This window comes from Coptis chinensis, chromosome 1 (assembly GCF_015680905.1).
Source record: "Coptis chinensis isolate HL-2020 chromosome 1, ASM1568090v1, whole genome shotgun sequence".
Lineage (NCBI taxonomy): Eukaryota > Viridiplantae > Streptophyta > Magnoliopsida > Ranunculales > Ranunculaceae > Coptis > Coptis chinensis.
Window position 1 is genome coordinate 88,205,001 of NC_141456.1, and position 15,406 is coordinate 88,220,406.

The 15,406-nt window shown below is 38.6% G+C and overlaps 1 long non-coding RNA gene across 1 annotated transcript in view; it reads right to left on the reverse strand.

Annotated features, from left to right (window-relative positions):
* LOC147525677 (uncharacterized) overlaps positions 1-14,735 on the reverse strand; it is a 29,837-nt gene extending 15,102 nt beyond the window's left edge. Inside the window, exons 1-2 of the long non-coding RNA XR_015192998.1 lie at positions 11,674-14,735; positions 1-1,544 (exon numbers count right to left, since the gene is read on the reverse strand). The exon at positions 1-1,544 is cut by the window's left edge and continues 817 nt beyond it. This is a non-coding gene — a long non-coding RNA (uncharacterized LOC147525677). The remainder of the gene's footprint in view (positions 1,545-11,673) is intronic.
* Positions 14,736-15,406: the final 671 nt, after the last annotated feature.

A 15,406-nucleotide genomic window follows, 5' to 3' on the forward strand; every position in this document is an offset into this window, starting at 1 on the left:
TAGGAAACTGCCCATTTAATCGATCTTGAGAGGCGCTAGCCAGAGATGAACCTCTTTGAAGATCTGGCCTCGCATGGACTGTTGAACTGATTCTAATCCTTGAGCTGATTGGAATCCTTGAATTCGACCAGGGAAGAGGTCTCATATACAGTTCAGACGATCTTGAAGACGATCAGACGAGATATGAGATGATAACTAAGAGGGGGTTTAGATCAACAGCAATTTCTCCACTGCAACCTATCTTATCTGCTGATCTATCCGCAGCTTCGATTCCACCCTAAAAGTTTAACGCTTTCTTAGCAGCTACTTGGCTAAATAGGACAGCTAGAAGGGATCTCTAAATCGAAGAAGGTCAGCTAGATCATAAAAGAAAAGAAGAGACGATGAATTCCAATGATAAACCTGAACAACTCCCCTAAAATAACGTTCGACTTGCATGTGTTAAGCATAAAATACTGTGGACTTCAAGGTGGATACTCCCCTATTGGAGCATTTTTATATTCGAGCGAAGCCCAAGTTGCCCCTCAACTCAAAATCAAAGTGAGTTTTCCAGCTATGCTCCGGAAAAGAGTGTCTATTTTCTCTGAACATGGTTTCAGGAGATCTCTCTAAAGCAAGCGTATTCAATACGAAAGCCAAAGGATGACTAAGATGACCGGACCTTATTTGTATATTTACTCGATTTCAGCAAAAGCTGGTTTATAAAAATAGACTTCTTTCTTCGCCTGTAAAATTTACAACTTATCCATGGAATTGCCGATAAGCCCCGAGGGAAAAGGGCCTTGTTAATGAAAAAGAAATACAGGGTTTACGAGATGGGTTGGCTAGCTGCAATCAAACTCAAGTTTTATCGATCAAATAGACGGAACAGACATCTATTGAAGACTGCCTTGTGATCTATTCAAGTCCACTTCTCTTAATGAGATTTCCCTTTGCAAGGTTGGAGTTGGGTAACAGAAGAGTTAGTGGGTGAGGCGTTGTGTCGCCGTTGTCGAATCCTAAGTCCACCGACCTCTCTCTGTGCTGGGGGCAAGGCTCGTCACCCTGTAGCAAGAAGGGCTTCACTATTGCTGTTTCCGCCTTCTGATCGGAGTAATCCGGTGTTACCGGACCGTATCGCCATTCCCGCTTTCCTCGCCCTTGCCCCTTTTCTTGTTTATGTTCCCAGCCCAATAGGCTATAGTTTTCCAAACTTTGAAACATTATTGGGAGAGGATAAGAAATCCACAGTTGAGCATCTTTATCGGTTAAGGAATGTCAAAAAAACATGAAAACCACCATTTTCTAATCGAATAAGGTAACTTCTACGCCTTCGCCCACCTGCCTTAATAGAACGACGCTTTCCAGCGAAGGAATCGAAAGAGGACGTTACAATCTATATACTATAGAAAGAGGAATAGCTGTCACCATACGCTTCCGTATCCCTGGAGTTCTAATAGGAGGGATACCCGTTATTGAATTTAGCCCAATATATCCGCTGAAGCACCCAGATACCTACATTCAAATTCATCCATAGAAAGAGAATTGAGAAAAGGGAATACGGCCTATTGATAAAAGTAATTTTACGTATTCTAACTATCTATGCGTAAACACAAATAATCATAATACGTAAATACGTGTTTATATCAATATTCCTACTCTCAATAACGAAGTAATATATTAGAGTCAGGATTCGTTCCACTCTCAATCTATCAAGACTAAATAGAATTCAACTAATCAAACCTAAAAGGAACAATGGTGAGAGTGATGTGTTTGGTGTGAAATTTCTATACTACCATTCCCAACACAAGAACAATAATAATAATAAGACATAATTAAATTAAACTGAAATTAAAACTTTATAAATCTAAATTTAACAATAGTCTAAGAATCAAAATGAAGAAAACCTAATTTATGAATTTAATGAACAATAATCCAACCCAACATCAATAACTACGAAATGACTAACAACCAAGAAATGAAATTAGATCTAAGCAATAGATAAATGACAAAATTGAATTTGATCAATAATAAACTACTTTATTTATCTAATGAAGCAAGAACAATATTTTAATACTTTAAATTAAAACAAGGGAAATGAAAACTAATTAAAATAGAGATTTAATTCTAGATCTAAAAATTATTCTAACCCTAAACTCCATTAACATTAGCTTCCTAACCTAACTACTTTTGCTACCTAACCTAATTTCCATTAACAAAGAGTCAAGCTTTTGTTTTTATACTTCCAGATCCAAAAATTGTGCATGGGCTTGGAGCCATGTTTTGGGCCGGAAAATCGGGCTCAAAACCCAATTTCTTTAGTCCAAAATGGGCTCTTCAGCTACAGTTGGCTTTGACAGATGTTTTGTCAACTTCTGCTCCTCTGATTGGGCCAAGGCTTGGACCATTGGAAAGCTCTTTTCGAGCCGGTCGTTTTGACATAAGCTACTCCCAATTCCGAGATCTGAGTCCAAAGATATGGCCTTCGGAAGTTCTGCTGACTTTGTGTACTCTTTCTACCCGTGTTGACTTTTAAGCTTTTGACCGGGCTTTACAAAGGCTTTGTCTCCTTGAATCTTGGCATTTATTCACAGAACTCCTTAGCAACCGACCTTTGCTCCTTTATCTCGCTAAAGTGGCACATTTCTCGCACATAATAGACTTTGAAGCCCTGAAATGCATAAAACACGAATCGTATTAACTCTTAATTATTACTCACATAATTGGTCTAAAAGTATGATTGTTAAAGGGTTAAAACTACAGTTTTGGACTCTTATCAAACCACCCCAAAACAGCATTTTGCTTGTCCTCAAGCAAAGATGAGAAATTAGAATAAGTGACCAAAAATGGAGTTCTATCTACTCTCGTTTTCATTTGAATGCGATTGCATTGACCATATGCAACAAGGCCTTAAACCACTAGGAATCCCTAGTGGACGAAGTTATAACCCGTGAGAGTTTTCAAAGTGAAGGTACTCACAAACTTCATCTATACTACAACGACTAAGAAATAAAACTATTGTTTCCTCATTCATGTCTCAACTATCTATACATCTCACTAGCAATTGAATACAAAATAATCATGTCTAAAACCTAAGCTAATATATGCATAATAATCAATCATCTACTTAATAAACATATATACAATGAGTAATGCTATGAAATGCTTAGCAGTGTCCGTTTTCAAAAACTTCGAATAGCGTCCTTAAGTAGGTCCTCACATAAATGTCAAGACAAAAATCACTCGATTTTTCCGCCAAGTTTTCGCTACTCGATTAATGCAGTGGGCTGGGGCACACTTTACCTTACAATCTCAATGACACACAAGGAAGCGGAGTCGATCAAACACAACTGCCACTTACTATCACACTAACCTATTCCTAATTGAGCTAGAGGTCTTTATTAGGTGTTCGCGGGGATTAGGAGATGGTTTAAGAAGGAAGGAAATGGATATACAAAAGGACAAGTCCGAGATAATAGAGTCTTCATATTATATAACTTAGAGAAACCTTGTTATTTTTTCTTTTGCTTCTATACTTTGTTTTTCCATCATTAGCCATATTTTTTCTTTTTCTTTTCTTTGGCTTTTTGACTCCCTTTTTATTCTATTTTTGGTGTTTTTATTTATTTCTATTTTTTTTTCTTTTCTTTTCTTTTCTTTGGATGGAAACTTCTTTTCTTTTTTCTCAAGCAACTAACTAATTTTTGTTTACATGTGTTTTTCTCTTCTTCTTTTCTTCACTCATTCTATTCTCGGACTTATTCTAGATTGGGTAAGTTGAATTTTTTTATTTTGTTTTGTTTTTGTAAAGGGTAAAGGAATTGTGGTTTATGGAAGGCTAAAGAAAGGCTCAGAGGGGCGACTAGCGGAAAATAATTCATAGGTTTTAATTTTTGGCTATATCGATCCAAAGAGGGCCTAAATTCTCGCTTAGGATATGGCATAGTGATCAAGCAAGTGGACGTGTGATTTCTCTATCCGATTTTACTTCTCCCTTGTGTCATTTCTCAAATATTTTATTTCATATAAGGCTTTTAGGCTATATTCTCACAGGATTTGTAGAATAAGTACTCTAGCCTAGATTTCAGAAACTTACTGCTAACAATCATAGATACTCATGTAATATATTTATAGATAGATGCAAAGATTATTACCTACATATTAACCTAAGTTTCTAACAATTATTCTGATGCAAAAGCTACGCGGAGACTTCTAGATTGTTAAGAGCATGAGAAAGAAAACAATACCAATATTCCTAAGTGTATAGCATAAACTTATTTATTTATATTTTGAAATTTTTAACTTGAAAACAAATGCATATTATACATATCTATATCCTAACAGATGCCTTAATTACACGTGTTTCTATGCCCACCCCCAAACAAGAAACATGCTTTGTCCTCAAAGTATTTAAATAGAGAGGGTAGGAAAAATACCATGGAAACGCGTGAAATTCTGGAACATCTGCAAAACAAGGTTATAACATACTAATATAGAAAAGTAAACCGACGCGAACTCTATAAGAGTTCCACCCATTATGGGGTTAACGTAATTAAATTGCTTGGGACACAAGCGCACACTAACTGAAACTAAAAACTTACCTCCACTCCAAGCGTTTTTTACTCGTCATCCTCCTCTTCTATAAAAAGTGAGGTTCCTTCGCGATCCTGCCATGCCATTATAATTTGCCAAGCTTGCCGCCATTTATCATCTACGGATCCTAACCTCGTAAAAGCCACTTGGTCGGATGGGGTGTAAGGTGCAACCCGATGAGGTTGTATCCTCCACCCTTGCCAAGTCATTTGCACGGAAAGATCGAATAATAGAATTGGTGGATCTCACAATGTCGAATTCTTAACCCAGTCCGCGGAAACGGGCACAAAAAATAGGGAAGAAACATAGTATAATACGGCAAACTAATATAGGCATAAGAAGATACTTATGCCTCATGCTATGGGCTCGTGCTAAACTAGACATCAAAGTTACGGGAAGGTCATGGCACATACGCCCCGTGGCTAAAGCAAGGAAGACGCTGCAAGTGGCATCATTCACGTAAGAAAAATGTCATTCCCTAAAATGTTTAGCATGATCCAAAACATAACAGTTCCTATGTTCATGGATTGTGCTACCAAGGGCGACGCGTTATATTCCCCTTGGTCCTCGATACGGAAAATGCCTCGCCCCCCATACGACTCATGCAAAAACTCATAAGTGTAGACATACATATTATCTACCCAATAGCACCATGGGTCTTGTATTTCAGCGGGCATGGCAAGTCCAAGAACAAATGCTAGCAAGAACCATAAGCGGTTCCCAAAATTTACGTGTGTGATCACCTCATGAAACCAAGCACCATAAGTAGTGCTTTGAAACAAATCTTTGAAAGACTGTTCCGTATTATTATAGGAGATGTCATCTCGAACTACGCCCGAACAGCTGCGAGCGAATGAACGGGAACAACCCGCTGAAAACTGGAATTTTTTCGGGTCGGAAGGAAGGAAGGCGCCGAAGGCCATTAACTAGGCGCGAAGTCGCTTTGCGGTATTTGGAATTCCAGTGTTTGAGCCGAAGTCGCTGGGCTGACCTTGGCTGGGCTGGCCCGAACAAAATTTCGAAAAAAGTGTAGATCGGAGGCCGGCTACTTCGTATGCTGGCGCGCCTCGAGGTGTTGATTCGTGAAAAAAATGAAATTTTAAACGCGGGAAACGTGGGAGTGAAAGGTGAGAAATGGAAGTTAGGTGTAGTGTGGGTTGTGAGTGTAGAATGAATGAAGTTTTTATAGGTTTTGAATTGTTAAAACGAATCGGTAAGTTGCCAAAAGCTTTTAAGGCAATTTCCGAAACAATAAAATTTCCGGACCAAAACGAAAACAACTCATATTCTCAGATTCTATAACAACCCTAATATCTTTTATAATCGGATTTAGACTAGTAACTTCTAAACTCTCTTAGATTTCATCATACCACCACATCTAATCATAGGTATGCCAATTATGACAATATTCTCAACCTTCACTCCAAAACAAACTCTAAAATGGAGGATCTTCTACAAATCATGATAGAATAAATAATACCACCCCCAAACAATTCGGGAAGGTGGGATTAACAATAAAAACCATGCACAATTTGAAAAGAACAACATTATATTAAAATTGAAATTCAAACAACATTTAACTACCAAATTCAAAGTTAACTACGGAATTTAACAACGTAACATCCTATCTACTAAAAATAATAAAAGACAACATCAAAACAACAAACAAAGAGAAATCTAGCTACTCTTAAAGGGAGCGAGGGGGATAAGAATAGGAAGTTTAGTGATCAAGCATGGAAAAACCAAACACCCATTCCCGAACAAATTTTTGAAAACAGGTTTGTAAAAATTTGTTTTAAAACGTGGGTCTTTTAAAGTCAGATTCCCTAGACTTAAAGTGATATATATGTATTTACATGCAGTTTCCCATATATCAATAATCTAAACAATTGTGGATCTTTCCATAAATAGTTAACATGGAATGCACCACCAAACAGAATCAAGCTCCAAAACTTTCTACGACGCAACTTCGTTGAATAAGAAGGAGTCCAAGTGAATGATCGTGAGTAAATGAATGGTTTTGGAAAATACTTGGAATGTGGATAAGTGTTAGAAGAAAAGGGTGGGAAGAATGATTGGATTTTATGAGGGATTAACTCAGGTGGATGGTGGTAGGGTGGTGCTCTAGGTAGTGCTTGAGAAGGTGGATCATCACAGGATCTTAGAAACTCGTCGAATTCCTCATCTAGGTTGTTCACATCCATATAATTATGGTATTCATCTCCATCTTTGAGGAATTCATCTATCTCGTCTATTGTGAGGTGTAGTCCATCTCTTGTATGGTCAGAAGGCAGGGTTGAAAATTCTTTCTCTAGTTCAGTTATGTTCAAAGAGTCAAAATTGTGATCTTTGTCTTCTTCCATAAGAGGGGTATCTACTAGTGTGGGGGACTAAAAAGCGGCCACCGCACTAATGTGAGGTACAAAACTCTCAATGGACTTCACTTCTCCTTCTATAGGCAAACCTAGTTGTCCCCTGTTTTTGTCTAAACATGTTAACTTCTACGTAAAGATTTCCAAAAGAAAGAGTCATTGAGCCATCCCGACAATTGATTTGAGCATTGGCGGTTGCCAAGAAAGGACGCCTTTAAGATGATGGGAATGGAATCATGAGCAACTTCGTGTCGAGAATAACAAAGTCAATTTGGATAGTAAAAATCCTGAACTTTAACGAGAATATTTTCAACTACACCCTTGGGATACTTAATAGAACGATCGGGCTAACCGCAAAGTCATTTTGGTTGGTTGAAGTTTTGTTAGACCCAGTTGTTTATATAAATAAAAAGGGAGTAAGTTAACACTCGCTCCTAGGTCTAATAAAGCAGTTGTTATAAAGGTATCACCTAAGGTACATTGTACCGCAGAGGATCGACCAGTGGTCCTTGTACTTAACAATTCCATTATGTTCGGATAAAGAGGGATATTGTTGAGTTAAGAAGGGCGTGGGGTATGTTGGTTTTCCTCTTCTTGGTGCACAACTCTTTTAGAAACTTAGCGTGTCCTGGAAGACTTTTTATAGCATCTAGAAAAGGTAGGTTGATAGTTAGATTTTTAAACACTTCCCTAATCTCATCAAAATTCTCGTCCTTTTTAGGCACAATTAGTCTCTCGGGATACGGTGGTTTATCTTTATGCCTAATATGAGGGGGAACATATTTGTTAACCGTTGCTTTATCTTTTATCACTTTCGAACTAGGTTTCCATATTGGAACCTCTACAGGTGTAAGGTCTTCACTTTCTATTATTGGGTCTTGTAATGTTTTCCCTTTTGGTTGTGGTGTAACTAGTACTTCTACAGTTGTAGGGTCTTCAGTTTCTATTATAGTATTTGGTATGGTATCATTTTTAGTTTCATGGGTAATCTTTAGGTATAGTCACTTGGTTATCAACTACCGCCGAACGAAGGGGGTAGTGATCACCTGTAGGTCCCCTTTGGTTTATATTACCATTACATCAATACTTTTTATTTCGGCGCGGTGTTTGTTGACTTAGGATTAGGCATTGCTTGACTTGGAAAAACGCCGGGTTTGGTTATTATTTTGGTTAGAAGACATGTCAATAACCTTTTGGCACAAAGACCGCATCATTTGCATCGTTTGTTTCATCATATTAGAGTTTTGATCCTGCCGATCTTTCATCAAGTTGGAGTTTTGTTGCATAATTTGATTTTGTTTCTCCAACAAGGTCACTACTACTTTGTCGTAGATGGTTGTATTGGAATTAAAGTTTGTTGGCGTTCATGTCTTGATGTTGATAGTTCGGGTTATGGGTACTAAACCTCTATTCTGGTCACCTAAGTTCCCTTGTCCTTGATGTTGAGTTAACTGGTTGAAGTGTGGTGGTTGTGGTGGTGTTTGTGCATAGACAAGAGGACAATAGAAGTCGGAATGCTCAAGACTACAAATGCACATTACAACGAAAGTAGAGTTAATGTTCATGACCGGAGTGGGTTGTTGTTGAACAAAGATGGCATCTACCTTTTTAGTGAGGGCATCGATAAGAGTTTTAAGCTCGGGATCATGTTTAACCTCAAGAGAAGAAGGAGAGGAGCGGGAGGAATCGTTACCTCCCCAATTGTTGTTCCTCTTAGATTGATCTTCTAAGAATGTATAAGCCTCCAAGGCTCCTTTACTAAGAAAACTACCCCGGACATGATATCTAGAACCTCCTTATGATAATGTGAAAGCCCCTTTGAAGAAAGCACGAAACAAGCGTGTCTTTTTCGAAGATTATGATGCGGGCATTCAATGAGAAGATCAGTGAAACGATTCCAGGCCTCTGAAAAGGATTCATGAGGATTATGGTGGAAGAAATGAATCTTGTGAAGCATTTCATCTGTCTTCAGTGGTGGGTAAAACTGTTCCATGAACAATTGAACAAGTTGAGCCCATGAGTCCACAGAGTTTGGCGTTTGGGCAGTTAACCAAGACGCCGCCTTGTCGGCTAGGGTGAAAGGAAACACCCTAAGTTTAACTTGTTCTGGACTTACGCAAGGATGATGGAATGTAGTGAGAACTTGGTATATCCTACGCATGTGCTGGTAAGGCTCTCGTGGTCTAAACCATGAAAACCGGTAACAAGTTAAAATATATTAGGGGGATTCGAAAATCCCCCACTAGGTCCTAAAGAACGATGCGACTTAGGGCCATCGTTTAGGGCTTTATAAAAATCGAGAGAGAGAGGAGTCTCTTGTTCTTTAGCCATTGATGCAAGTGTAGTGTGTGAAATTCTAGATAGGCGTGTTGTATTTATTTCTTCAAAACAAGCCCGATTCTACTAGAATTAAAACTCCTCTGACAGAAGAGGCGAGGAGTGGAAGAAGGAGTACCTGAATGTCTCCTTGCTACGCGTTTGAATAGCGTCTTGTATACGCGATTTTAGTGTATTTAACAAGTTAGAAACACTTTATAACTTTAAGGAATAGAAATTTGAACTTTCCTGTGAAAATTGGGTTGTTCACGATGAATTTTCCTTGTAGGGCGCGGGTTGGGCGCGAGTGGGCGCGAGTGCCCTCTGTTTTGTCGAATGTCCAGTGTTTTGGGCGCGGTCGCGCTCCAAGGTTTTCAAGTTTTAGGCCTTTTATCGTACTCCAAAAAATTTGAAATTTTTACAGTAATTTTCTAACACGTCTATCAACTAGGCTGTAAAATTTCAGATCAATCGGAGCTGTGAAAGTCCCTCTACAGCCCTTCAAAATTTACGAAACGGTTTTCGGACACAATACAAACAACCGAATGGTTAACCCATCAAAAAAAATCCAAAAATTGCCAAATTTTTACTGGAGACTCCTGACAGATCCTACTTGTTCCTGTAAAAAATTTAGAGCAATTGGAGTTCTACAACCTATCCTTATTGGCTGGTGTTTCAGATATTAAGTGTTTGCAACACTGCAGAAACACACTGGAAACACTCTACTATTTAGGAGGTCAAAACAAATCAAAAATTCATCAAATTTTTACTACAAACTCCTTAGTTAGGATAGATACTCCTGTAAAAATTATAGAATTTTTAGAACTCCCTAAGTAACCTTACTCGTCTGTTTTTCAAGAACATACGGTGTGAAAACTGAAATGCAGCACTGTAAAGATCGTATTTTTTTCACAAGGTAAAACAACTTTGAAAAATCTTAAAATATTCCAGTAAATCAACAACACATTAGATAATATGTATGAAAATTTTCAGAATTTTCGAAAATTTAGAAATACCTTCACCGCAGTGTTTTTCTCAGTGAATCCGCAGCCCCTATGCCTGAAATAGTGAACAGTTCCGAAAATCAAGAAATAAGAATGAAAAATTAAAAGGGTGGGTGGGTAGAGAATGGGGGATTGCCCCTTGGATTCAAGCAATTGAATTCTTGTCTTGAACGAGATTAAGATGGCAGCGGCGCCATTTGATAAAAGTGATTTTACGTATTCTAACTATCTATGCGTAAACACAAATAATCAAATTACGTAAATACGTGTTTATATCAATATTCCTACTCTCAATAACGAAGTAATATATTAGAGTCAGGATTCGTTCCATTCTCAATCTATCAAGACTAAATAGAATTCAACTAATCAAACCAAAAGGAACAATGGTGAGAGTGATATGTTTGGTGTGAAATTTCTATACTACCATTCCCAACACAAGAACAATAATAATAATAAGACATAATTAAATTAAACTGAAATTAAAACTTTATAAATCTAAATTTAACAATAGTCTAAGAATCAAAATGAAGACAACCTAATTTATGAATTTAATGAACAATAATCCAACCCAACATCAATAACTACGAAATGACTAACAACCAAGAAATGAAATTAGATCTAAGCAATAGATAAATGACAAAATTGAATTTGATCAATAATAAACTACTTTATTTATCTAATGAAGCAAGAACAATATTTTAATACTTTAAATTAAAACAAGGGAAATGAAAACTAATTAAAATATAGATTTAATTCTAGATCTAAAAATTATTCTAACCCTAAACTCCATTAACATTAGCTTCCTAACCTAACTACTTTTGCTACCTAACCTAATTGCCATTAACAAAGAGTCAAGCTTTTGTTTTTATACTTCCAGATCCAAAAATCGTGCATGGGCTTGGAGCCATGTTTTGGGCCGGAAAATCGGGCTCAAAACCCAATTTCTTTAGTCCAAAATGGGCTCTTCTGCTATAGTTGGCTTCGACAGATGTTTTGTCCACTTCTGCTCCTCCGATTGGGCCAAGGCTTGGACCATTGGAAAGCTCTTTTCGAGCCGGTCGTTTTGACATAAGCTACTCCCAATTCCGAGATCTGAGTCCAAAGATATGGCCTTCGGAAGTTCTGCTGACTTTGTGTACTCTTTCTGCCCGTGTTGACTTTTAAGCTTTTGACCGGGCTTTACAAAGGCTTTGTCTCCTTGAATCTTGGCCTTTATTCACAGAACTCCTTAGCAACCGACCTTTGCTCCTTTATCTCGCTAAAGTGGCACATTTCTGCACATAATAGACTTTGAAGCCTGAAATGCATAAAAACACGTAATCAGTATTAACTCTTAATTATTACTCACATAATTGGTCTAAAAGTATGATTGTTAAGGGGTTAAAACTACAGTTTTGGGCTCTTATCACCTATCAAGATAGTGAAGACTCTGCTGGTCACAAAGAATTATCTGAGATTGACCAGCCAGCTGGGTTGGTTAAACAACTAAGAGTGACGTAGGATATTTGACTATAAGCCCTCATTGCTCGTCGCTTCGGGCTTCTACTTTGGAGATGCACCTATACACGGATTCCATCTTCTTCTGAAAGCAAGCCATGGCTATAAAGAAAGAGCCGAAAAGCAGCGAAAGCGGTGAAGAACAAAAAGGGAAAGATCCTCCGGAGGGAAGTAGCTAACGAATATGGATGCTAGGGAAGGCGGGGATAAGAGATAGATCTTAGTGTTAGTATGTGGCTTAACTTCCTTACCTCACCGCGTGAGTGTAATAAGGACTCATGGCTTCTAGTTTGTGATAGCTAGTATCGCTAATGTCTCTATCCTTCCTTGATAGTGGTTAGCTTAGCCTTTGCCTGTTAGATCTATCCTTTCCCGATTGCCTTTCTTTGCATATTCTCTTTAGCTTTCTCAATCAGTCTAATCCTAAACCATCTTCCCTTCCTTCTTTCTTCTATCTTCCCTAGATTGACTAGTTTGATCTCTCCTAGCAGACGGAAGACGTAACAACAACAATTAGCAATCCGCGTCTTCCTATATGGTATGGATAGCCACTGCTCCTCTGAATGATTGATTCCTTCTAGCCTTTTCTTTCACTTGTCTTCTTTGGCCCCTTGATCGATAGGTGTTAGCCAGCCCCTTTTCCCTGTCCCATGGATTTCACATCATATAGCTTGGGAGACCATGGCAATATGATCGCAAGACGATCCACAAGGGGGAAAGGATAATAGGTATTTTCCTTCTAATCAGCCCACATTTGGGCTTTCCATCTGGATCTCTATCTCTTGATCCCGTTTGTATTCCACCATGAAAAAGCGGAAAACACCAACTCAAACATAAGTAGAAAGATAGGATTTAAGGCTCTACTTCCGGTTCTTCCTTAGGAATGACAAATTCATGCTTCCGTTCTCAATCTGTTAGGGGGCGGATCGGGACCCTCTCTTTCACATCAATCAACCCTATCGCCAACTTGATAAAGCGCTTACTAGCATGGTAATCCCGGTCGATTATCTGGTTTATGATCTGTAGTTCACACCTCGCCCCTTGATCATTCTAGTCCCTCTCGCTACAAAAGAACGATTGTCTCTTACTCAACGTGCCATTCAGATTCAGACTTTCACTATTTGATTCAACGAAACTAGAAAGATTTACTCGATACCGTGCATCCCCCATCCATAGCTAGCAACTTTCGGTCCATCTCAAGCACGACCATCCTCACACGTCCCGATTCGGTGCTCGGGCACCATGCCATATCATGTCATGCCACCAGAGTAGCCGCAGATCCACTTTCTCTCTCGTCGTCTCTCGTGTCTAGGTCCCTCGTCGCCATCGCAAGTCCGTAATTTAGGGCCTCACGAAAGCGGACATACGATTGGTTGAAGCGAAGCCGCACATGATGATAGGTAGAGTTCCATATATCGATCCGGATATCCAACCAACAGATCCGAACAATCAGTCCAAGTGAACAAAGGCCCCGGGGCATGCATCCGAAAGTCCCCGGTTTTTCTTTCTTTAGGCTCCAAAGATCAACATAGACTTTGGCATCGGGGCACCAGAATTTGTTTCTAAAGTGCTTTTGGCCCCCTTTTTTAAGCATTTTTTCGTCGCGATAAACACCGCCAAATTGGATGCAAGTCCATTTTAGTAGGGAAGGGCGACAAAAGACAAACAAGTTCCATAAACCCGCGGTTTTTTATTGAAAAAGCGCGATAAACCTCGTCTTTTCCATTGAATTGGATTGAAAAGTGCAAAACACCGTCGTTCATCCACTCCTTCCTTCACGCGCGGAAGTCGATCGCCTATTTTCTTCACTCTGCGTGTGCCGTTGCTTTGCAGATACCAGTCCGGAGGTTCAGGAAGAACAGAGAGAATCAATCTTTCTTGAGTGAGACGAAAGCCAACGCTTTAAAGGGCTCAAGGTTTACGACTTCTTAGCTATAGGCATGGTTTTACCCGAGCCTCTCGAATGAGCCCCTAGTCAAAATGAACTGTTTAAGCGTGGTAGTGTTTCTACCCTCGAGGATCTCCACTAAAAGAAAGCGGTTTTAGGTCACGAAGTAACCCGCCTTAGGGATTTGCCTATTGGACCGTAAGAAACCCATGTTTGGTTTGCCTAAAAAGATAGAGCAAGTATTACTCCTTTTTACTAGGAAAGGCAGCCTTAAGCCCCGGGAGGTATCTAAATCTCCCATTCTCGCTAACAGGGACTACTCCTTTTTCTCAATCTGAAACCTTAACCTTTTCAATCGCGAAAAGAGTTGCAAGTCCCATATGTTCACTTCTCTCGAAAGGGCAAGCTCTAAAACCCCACTTTAAAACTATGGCCCTAGCCAACAATCCCCAATAAACATATGATTTTAAGTAACTTCGTAGTAGCCCAAGCTTGGGTAGGAGTAAATACTCTCTTTAAAAATTCGTGGAGATACGGAACTTGCATTAGCCGAGCCGTCCCGGGTTATGAAATTTGCCATACCATTTACAGAGCTAAAGCTCCCCTCCGGTTTGGTCACCAATCCTTTATTATTTTATATTATATTCAAAGCAAGAAAAAAAAGAACCCGCTCTCTCTATATATTGGCTAAGATTAATATGTGTTAGTTTGAGTTGAGAACTATTAGCTCTACTCATCGGGCCATACCTTTTCTCTCTCTTACTTTTGGATAGCGCCTGTGTTGCATGGGTACGCCTCTCCTTCCGCCGTGTCCGTGTTGTCAGGTCCGATCGACACCGACAACCCATTACCGATTACTGCATACGTGGTCGTGGTCGGAGGGATTTGAGAAAAAAAAAAAACAGCTTTTTTCATAGTCAAATTAGGAGGAAAGTTAGAAATTGTTTACATACCTTTATTTTAATAATCTGTTCTTTCTCTTCAGGTTTCCATTAATGACTTCAAGGTTCAAGCACCTGGTTTTGAGGTGAACCTGGTTTTGAGATCTATCGGATGAAGAAGAAGGGTTTTGACTTTAAACAAAACTTTTCTTTGTGCCAAAGCACATCAATTTTGTTGTCTTCAATTATCTAATTTAAGGCTGGCCGGCTGGGCCAGACTACAGTGGCCCAACTATGGGTTTTTGTTATTGCCAATACCCCACATTTTTGTGGATGCAAACCAATCCACGTTTTTTTGGACGCAAATCAGCCACGTTTTAAGCTAACATTTTGATATATTTTGCTCTTTTTTTTTTAAGAAACTATTTTGACTTGACCAAAGATTTAAGCATTTAAGGGGTATACTTATTGACTTGAATATATTTAGCTGCTTGTAAGTATACAAAATTGATGTAAGGTTTATGATAATATTTTCATTAAAGAAATTTGATGTAATTATAAAAAAAAAATTATAGAAATTGTATGGAAATATATAATGTATATATTCTTTATGGAAATTTGACATAACTATAAAAATTTTAGCGAAAGTTGATATCATTCAAATCCACTGAGATATTTAGTAAAATTCAAGTGAAGGTCAGTATAGTTTCGAATTTCTATTTTACCATTTGTCTCGTTTCTCTGAACCATTAATCTTATTTTTTTTTTGTTAGAGTTCTTGTAAGCAATCACAAAAGGGGTATGGAACCCCTCCTCACCTATATAAGAAAAGTGTGAGGAAGGGCTGAAACCTAACTAATAAGTCGTCCTATTTTC